The sequence below is a fragment of the Corvus kubaryi genome, unplaced genomic scaffold (genome assembly GCF_017639235.1).
Source record: "Corvus kubaryi isolate FWS band 111438036 unplaced genomic scaffold, C.kubaryi_AGA036_p1.0 128, whole genome shotgun sequence".
Classification (NCBI taxonomy): domain Eukaryota; kingdom Metazoa; phylum Chordata; class Aves; order Passeriformes; family Corvidae; genus Corvus; species Corvus kubaryi.
The window spans coordinates 1019362-1028513 of NW_024580663.1; positions in this window are offsets into that span (position 1 = coordinate 1019362).

Below are 9152 nucleotides of genomic sequence, written 5' to 3' on the forward strand. Positions count from 1 at the left end.
CTTGCTGTGAAAACCCGCCAGGAAGGCAGAGGTGGGAGGAGTGACTCCTGTCCCGAGGCAGTGGCTGCTGCCCTCCCACCGCTGGGAAGGCAGTGCCAGCACTGGGGAAAGGCTGTTCGGGGTCCATTTTCCATGTAGGCCAATACCCTAGGAAGGCCGTAGCTCCAGCAGCGCTGCAGCTCTGCAGTAAATTACTGGTCTGTGTCTGGCAGTAATTAAGAACAGTTCTGCAGAACTCCGGGAAAAAGGCACTGAGTGATGTCTGTGCTGTGTTCCTGCCTGCGTCCCTCGGTGTCCCCTGTGCTGGGAGCGGCTCAGGGCCGGGCACAGCCTGGGCTCCGTCAGCTGAAAACGGGTCAGTGCCACAAACGGGGCTGAGCAGATCGCAGCTCACAGCTGCTGCCTGACTGATGCGAGGGGAGGCCGAGAGTGAGCCGGGCACGCGAATATCCCCGTGCTGACAGCGGCTCCTTTCCTTCTCCCGCGAGCCTCTTCCCCAGCTCGGCACAGCCGCAGGTGCGGGGTGGGGACGGGAGCTGCTGTGCTGCCTGTGCCGCCGGGGGCTCGGCTGCCTCGGGAAGTGCTTCCAGCGCCGCACAGCAGCACGGAGAGATGGAGTCTTTCCCAAGAAGGGCGGTCCCGTGCTGTGGGACGGCTCCTTTCCAAAACTCCGCTCCGAAGAGACACGAGGAGAACGTTCTCTGGAGTTCAGCTGTTCTGCTCCCTCCTGCTTCCGCAGCGCTGAGCCGCTCCCGCGTCAGCCAGCCGGGAATGCTGTGGGAGAACCGGCAGCAGCGGCGGGAGCAGGACCCGCCCCGGCAGCGTGGGAGCTGCGGGGGGAGGCGGAACATCACCGGGGCCCCTCGGAGCAGAGCCCCGGGATGGGACCGGGAGGGCGGCACTGCCAGGGAGGCGCGGGGTGCGTTGTTCTCCGGCCCCTCTGGTGCACTGCCCCGGCACATCGAGCACAGGCACCTCCATCGCAGCAGCCCAGCTTCTAAACCCCGTGTGATCCCCTGTCCTACTGCTCCCCGCAGGATTAGAAAGGGCTGTGGGACCAGGTGCGCTTGGAAAAAATACCTGTGAGGGGTGGAACTGAAACCTGCTCAGCCCCAGAGGAGAAATAGGACTTTAAATCCAATGGGGTAGTTCGGTATTGCACAGCATTCCCAGCCTGAATCCAAACGCAGCACTGAGCCAGTTCCTGGGAAGAAAGGGGCCCTGTCCCAGTCAAATCCAGAGCAGCAGGAAGACTCAGCCGGCTCTTTGGGGGAATCCTAATTTATTGAACACTAAACCCAGAAGGGCTCTCCGTACACTGGTGTCTTGGGGTGACCTTATGATGTGTATCCCATATCGCTGCCTATGCCCAGAAATTAATTATTGGCCTTTCTATGCCTCTGAACTGAGCCTGAGAGGGGGAAGAAAAAACTGAGCAAAACTTTCTCAAAGCAGTTTGAAACTTGTTCAAGGTCACATAAAGATAGCAGGTTTTTTTTCCAGCTGGGGGCAGGGGGGAGGGAGGAAGCACCCGGCTGGCAGTTTTTTTCCAGTCAGTTTTTTTGGCCAGTTTTTTTGGGCAGTTCCTTGTTCTCTGGAGAGAGGCTGAGAGCTGAACTTTTCCTTCTCTGGAATTTCGGATTTTCTCCCTTTTCTACTGGACTGCCTGATTGCTGTAACATCAGAGCACATCGGGAGGACTTTCCACCGGGCACAGAGGGCCTGGCCCTGGGCCAAGCCCCAGCTCCGAGGAGACCAAAGGGAGGACTCAAACACTTTCCCAGGTTTTTCCTCTACAGCGAGAGATTTTACCATTTAACATTATTTTCCTTTCCCGTGTGCTTGTTAAATAAATAGTTTTATCTTCTTCACTTTCCTTGGAGGAAAATTTATTTTTTTTTCCCGGACCTGGTGGGGGGAGGGGTGGTTGTGCCTTCTCTCAGAGTATATATATATATTTCTAAATTTGGCCAAACCGGAACAACTGGGAACACTGGGCTGGGGTGCGGTGGCCGTCTCGGGGCAGCCTCCTGCAGACCGGTGAACCTCCACGGTCTCCTGGGGGCCGCCTCTGCCACCGGGGCCGGGCTGTTCCCAGCTGGCTCAGCCGCAGCGTCCTGGGAGCCCTGGGGTGGACACTGGTGGCTGCAGGACACTTGTGGCTCTGCCACCTGCTCCTGGGAGTGCTTCTGTGGCTGCAGCTGGGCTCCCATTTCTGCTTGCCGGCTTTCCCTGGCCGTCAATGCTCTGGGATGCGCCGGTGGTGTCCATCTCCAGGGGATGTTGCGGATGATCTCCAAGGGAGCAGGGAGAGCTGTCCAGGGCTTCCTCAGTGTCCGCAGGCCGGCAGGGCTTCCTGAGCTTCTGGGAGGGATCGAGGCTTCCAGGAGTGATGCTCTGGGAGGGAGGCAGGAGCTGGCGGAGAACGAAGGGTCTTCGAAGCGGGAGGATCTCGGCGGGAACGCAGGCCGTCGGGAGGAGCTCAGAGGGATGCGGGGTCTCGGCGACGGGGAGCTTCTCAGAGGGAGGGAGCTTCTGAGAGGGAGGGAGGCGGTCGGACGCAGGAAGGTTCTTGCAGGGTTGGGGGCCGTCAGAGGCAGTGGAGGCTCCCGGGATGCTGGCGGATCTCTGCCGGCCCGAGCTTCTCGGAGGGATGGTCGGTCTCCGACGGAATGTGCTCGGCGGGCCGGAGGCTCTCCCAGGGATGGCCATTGTGGGTGGGAGCAGCCTCTTGCGGGGCCGGAGGCGCCTGGAGCAGCGGGACGAGGCACAGCAGGGCAGGTGGCCTCGCTTCCCCAGCTGCTCCAGCCGTGCCCGCAGCGCGCGCCACATCCCGGCGTACAGCGGTGCCGGTGTCCCAGGCGGAGCCCAGAGCAGCAGCATCAGCTCCTGCAGCTCCTTGGCCACGCTGACGCAGGGGCCGCAGCTGCAGGGGACGCTCGGGGGGGCTGGCGGGACCATCCGGACGCTTCCGAGGGCTCGGCCGAGGCCTGGAGGCCCTGGGAGCCTCAGGGGCTGCTCGGCTCCTCCGTGGGCCCCTGGCCTGGGCCCCGGGGCGCTGTCGCAGCTTCCGAGTCCCGGCCTGCCGCCGCCGCGGTGCCCGGGGGCCAGTGGCCCACCAGACAGCCACGGTGGCCAGCAGCAGGGCAAGTGCAGAGAGCAGGAGGGCACCGTCGCTCATGGCTGCGGCGCTTCCCATCGCGTCTGCACTGGCAGCGGTGGGGCTGGCCCGGCTTATATAGGGATGGCACGGTGATGTCACAGTGCCGGGGCCAGGACACCTGTGCCATCACAGCCCGGCCTCAGGCCAGCGCTCAGCCCCTTTGTGCCATCACTGCCCCGCCCGCCTCGGGGGCAGCGGGAGCGGCTCGGCTCAGCCCTGCGGGTGCTCATGGCCAGGAAAAGCCTGGAAGTGAAAATGGGGGCCCAGCCCGCGGCAGTGAAGCGTTCCCAGGAGCAAGGGGCACACCAGGAACAGGCCTGGTGCCACCAGTGTCCGCCCCAGGGCTCCCAGGATGCTGTGGCAGCGCCAGCTGGCAACAGCCTCTGCTCTGGGCCCGAGAAGATGCTGTGGACACAAAGGGAGCTGCAGTTCCCCCATGTCCAGGGAGCTCTCTGCCCCGGCTGCCAGCTCCAAGCACCTCCAGCAGCAGGAGAAGCCCCAGCCCCGGGGCATGGCTGGGGCACACGGGGAGCTCTGCTCCCCACCCTGAGCCACAGCTGGCTCGCGATGGCCGGGGTGGTTGAGTCCCCATCCCTGGAGGTGTCCCTGCATGTCTGGATTTGGCACTGGCTGATGGTTCAGTGGTTTAGGAGTTACAGACGTACTGATGGGTGGATGGTTGGACTGGATAATGTTTAAATTTTCTTCCAACCTTATGGTTCTGTGCTTTGACAAAACAAGCCCCAGGTATGTGGGTCAGGGCCCTCAGTGAGGCCTTTCCCTGCATTAGGGGGTGAGCCCTGGGCTGGCCAGTGCAGATGCCCAGCCCACACATACCCAGCAGTGCCAGAGGCACACCAGGAACAGGGCTGTGCCACTTTGGCACACAGCAGGGCTCTCTGGCTGAGTGCATCCTCATATCTTCCCCACTTGGGCCTTTTAAATGTCCTTTTCCCAAGGGGACAGTCAGCCTGACCCCTGCACACAAAGAACCTGGAGCCCAGCACTGATGTTCCGCAGGCACAGGCTGCCTCATACAAGTGACCTTTGGGTTTGTCAGAGACTCCTGGGACTGGAAAGATCATCTCATCCCACCAGAGCAGGTTGCTCAAGGCCTTCTCCTGCCTGGCTTTGAACACTTCCAGGAATGGGGCAGCTACAACCTCCCTGCACAACTTGTTCCAGTTTCTCACCACCCTCACAGTAAAAGACTTCTTCCTAATACATAACCTAAATTTCCCCTCTTTGTACCTGTAACTCCTTATCCTATCACTATAATTCCTGATGCAGAATCCCTCTTCAGCTTCCTGTAGGTCCTTTCAGACACTGGCAGGTGCTGTGAGGTCTCCACACAACCTCCTGTTCTCCAGGCTGAGCAGACCCAACTCTCTCAGCCTGTCTCCATAGGAGAGGCGCTCCCCTTAGCAGCTCGGTGGCCTCCTCTGGGCTTGTTCCAGCAGTTCCATGTCCTCATGTTGGGGACACCAGAGCTGTAATTCCTGCCCCAGGTCTGGCCCTGCCTGAGCAGGATCATTCCGCAGGGTCAGGATCCTTGTCTGGCCGGTCAGTCCCAGCTGCTGTAACTGGGCAGGATTAGCGCTCACCCGGGATCACCGGAGTGTTCCCCATGGCTCTCAACAGCCTGACCCCATCCCTCGGGCATCTCAGCTGATGTCAGTCCGAGTCGTGCGAGGGCCACCTCCAGCCTGGCAAGAGGGTGCCCGTGCCAGCCTCTCCTGCCGCCAGGCAGGGGCAGCAGCCGGCCGTGCTAGCGCTGCTTCCAGCCTGCTCTGAGTCACTCGCCGGCAGAGTGACAGCTCCATTCCCGGCACTGACAACTCCCAACTCTTGGCAAGGCAGCGATTACAACGCAGACACCCTGGGAAGCGGCTCCGGGAGCTCTGCTGTTCTTCCCCTCCCAGGGGAGAAGGCTGGTGTCCCCTCAGAGCCCCGGGCTGGGATGGGAGCAGCTCACACTGCTGCCCACAGAGCAACAGGCAAAGGTTCCAGCAGTCTGGAGAGGGGGTAAAGAGAGGAGTAAAAGGAAATTCTGCTCTGAAGGTCACAGAATCCCCCTGTGGCTGCTTCTAAGTAAGATGTGACCTGCAGTGGCCCTGGGCACAGCACCTTGGGGTCTGGCTGACTGCGGGTGTCAGTGCCCAAAGCATGTCCATGTTCCAGGTCCCTCTGAGCCCCCAGCAAAAGGCCAGCACACACCTTTAGCCTCCACTCCTCAAGTGCAACAAGTTCACCTTCTGCCCACTTTGGGCTTCAGGCTGCCCTCAGGTGTTGTTTTCAACTGCCCCCCTTGCAGTGTCCTGGGCCCTCCACTCTGCCCCTGTTCCCACACACACGGATCCCTCAGGAGGGGCCTGCCTTGTCTTCCCCTCTTCTCCCCGAATGTGCTACACAGCCCACAGTGCTGGCAAAGCACTTGGCCATACCCCTTGGTGGCAGTGGGGTGACACCCCCAGCACCCCTGCAAGAGCCCCTGAGCTGCCACCCACCGCCTTCAGGTGACCCAGAGGACGCTCTGCAGTGCGCAGGATCAGCTCCTGAGCCTGCACTTCCCTGCCCTTGGGCCTTCCTGGGGAAAGGGGAAAAGCTGGCAGGGAGGGGACTGCAGGGCAAGGCAAGTGACTCCTCTTGGACAATCCACAGTGAGGCCCAGGCAGCATCTGCCTACAGCATGGCACAGGCACGGTGACACAGGCACAGTGACACAGGCACAGTGGCACAGGCACAGCCCCGTGGGAACACGAGTAATTTCCTCCCCATTACCTGTTGCCAGACACGAGGCTGCTTTGAAGCACTGCAGAGGCTGGTCTTGCAGTGGGGCGGCCCTGGGGCAGGCAGAGCTCCACATGAACGTCCCGTCCCTGCTCCCACAGGGATCAGCAGCGGAGCATTTGTAGGAGCAGAGCGGGGCCATAACTCTGTCCCTAAAAGGCCTCCAACCACTTGGCTGCATTTGTCAGCTCTGTAGGCATCTGTCTCAAAAGGGTGTCACTGGAAATGACAAAAATGCAAGGAGTTACCCCCAGTTTTCCATGGAAGCAGCACATCAGAGGTATCTGGCAGTGCCAGGGCAGGCCAGGGCTGCCAGCAGTGCTTCAAGGCCTGTGGGGAGCTGCACATTAACTCCTCCACCTTCCTTGTTCCCCACGGGCAGGGATTTGAGGGCAGCTCCTGCTGTCTGGCCCCAAATGCACTGAAGTTACCATGAGTGATGCCGGCCTGACTTCAGGTGACCGGGTGTGAAAAGGCTCGTCGAGGCAGCTGCCAAAACAGCCACACTTCAGCTGCTTTCCTGCTCGCTGGGGTGGAAGGTAATGGGAAAAGCAGTGATGGATCAAACACAGCACGACATCAGGCTGCACCCTGAGTCAGGCTGAATCACACCGCCCCACACGCTCTGTGCGCGGGAGGGGAGAGCAGGCTTGGATTCCAGGGTTATCCTCAAGGCTTAGTGAGGGCTGCCTGGGGGAGACGGGGGCTGCAAAGGACAGGAGCAGTGGGAAGGGGCAGCAGGGCAGAAACAAACCCACTGTAGGGGTGGGAGGGATGCAGGTGTTTTGCTCAGGTATTTAATTGCTCCAGTGATGCAATGAAGCACCAGCCAGATGCTTGGCTAAGTAATCATCCCAGGGGAACCACAGCAGGAACATGAGGGCTTGGGGTGGGCATTCAGCGCAGAGCTGGCCACCCCCCAGCGTCCTTCCAGGCTCCCCTGGTTTCACCCCCATGATTCCGGTGGGGCTGGCAACAAGCATCAGCCTGGAGAGCATCACAACGTAGATCAGAAAGCAACCCCGAAGCAGTAAGGCAGCAAGAAGGCAGTTGGGAGGCCGCCAGCAGCTCACCACACCTTCCTACAAGTGGCAGAGGCCTGTCACTCAGCGAGGATGCAGGAGACCAGAGGGAGCACAAACCACATCTCACCCCTCCACGACTGCAGCTGCCTTAATAAGGACCCGAGGTGCCTCCAGGAACCATAATAATCAGGGCAATTAGTGCAGTACAAACGAAAACTTCCGAATGCTGCACTCTGCAGATTTTTTTACCCTGATCTGAAGCAGCTGAGGTACAAAGACAGTGGTTTTGGGAAGGCTCTGAAGGCTGGTCCCAGCCCTGCTGAGGGGACCAGCTGGCTTGAAGGTCACCAAGCTGTGCCCAGTGGGAAGGCTGGCAGGGCTAAGCCCCCCACGCCCTGGGGACCCTCTGTCAAGGGGTTGTGCGCTGGCACGAGTCTCCCTCTGCTCCTTGCTGGCCTGGGCTGGACCCACTTTCCCTGGCCCATGGAGGGGTTTTCCAGCACACCCCAGCCCTCTGCTCTGGCCTGGAGTCTCAGAATAGGCTCATCCACTCTCCCACATACCCTGCAGCACCCCAGCACGAGCCCCAAACATGTCCCTGTTCCTACTTCCCAAACTTTTCCCTTATCAAGTGGCTTTGGAAGGATCACGTTCCCCTGCTGAACAAATCTCTCCCTCCCTGCTGCCCCTCCTGTTCTCCCCATTCTGGTATTTGCAGAACCACCAAATTCACAGCTGTGGCAACTCCAGGTGCTCCATGCTCCCTCCCCCAGGCTGTCACTAGGGTGTGTCACTGTGTCCCCACGCCCTCCCCTTTGAGCCGGTTCCTCATGGTGCCCATTCCCGCTGTCCTCTCACCTGTGCTGGTTTCAGCTGCTCTCTGAGTTTCTGCCACCAGCAAGAACCAGCACTTCCCATTCCTGACACAGCTCTGAGGATGCAGAACTCCCCAGCCAGCATCTTTGTCTTCTGAGGAAGAACACAGCTTTTTGTTCTGGAAACAATAGGAACCACTCCACTCATCCATACCTGTTCTTCCCTTTGTGATTCCTCAGTACCTGTCCTTCCCTTTGGAAGCCTCAGTGCCGGGAGCCTCATCAGCTCCTCTGCAAACACACTTTGCTTTGTGCTGGCTGGCTGAACACAGAGCCAGGAGAGAGAGGCCAGGGAGCTCCTGTCGGATCAGCTGTTGCCAACACACGTGGCCCAGGTAGAGCCTGTGATTTATTTAATACGTACAGTTACAATCATTTCACTTTGGAATCAGCCTCATGAGACAGGTATGAACAAAAGGGTAACATTTGGAGTAGAAGAATTCCTGATTTGTGCTCAGACAGAAGAAATTCTCCTTCTCTGCTACCTTGGCAATGACACAATGAGGGAGGAAAACAAAATCATTCATGTTCCCAACTCCCTCCTCTCCAGTAGCACCAACATATATTTTGAAGAGCCTCAGTGCAGGTTCTTACTGCGGCAAATAAACAATGAATTGTGTCCCCCCCAAAGAGCAGCAGGAGAAACATCCGGACTGCCTCCAGCCTCAGCTCCTCACCTCCTGCTGAGCTTTACCAAGCCACAGCACAGACACATTTGGCACAAGCCACCCCCTTCACTGCTGAAGGAGGACACACCCAAGACCTCCACATCTTGAATTCCAGGAGCTCCTGCAATTCCTGCTTAGCTGGGGGCAGGGGGTGCTTGGCTGGTGGGCTCTGGGGATTGCTGGAACCTCCCTTCCCCAAGCCAGTTTCCTGCACTGCCAGAGGCAGCCCAGGGTGGGCACGAGCAGCTAGACCAGGCATGGAGGCAGCTTTTAATTGATTTTAACAGTGTTGCAGCCAATTACAGACCTCAGGGCTTCACACATGTTTTTCCCCTGCAGGAGAAGCCAAAGCCCCTGGGCTGCAGCCCCAAGTGGCTGCAGGGCTGAGGGACTGCTCAGGGGCCGTGTCTGAGCTGCTGCTCCCACGTCTCTCCCTTCCCTCAGCAGGAGCTGGCTCTGGTGAGGCTGTGGGGACGGAGCTGCCTGGCAGGGTCACACACCCACGTCAGGCTGCCCTGCTGTGTGCCAGCCTGATGGCCCTGCTGCACCCCTTGGCCTGCCTGTGACACCCAGCCAGGTCCAGGAGCAGCCTGAGGCTGGCAAAGCCACCTTGGCCCCAAGTAGTGACGTC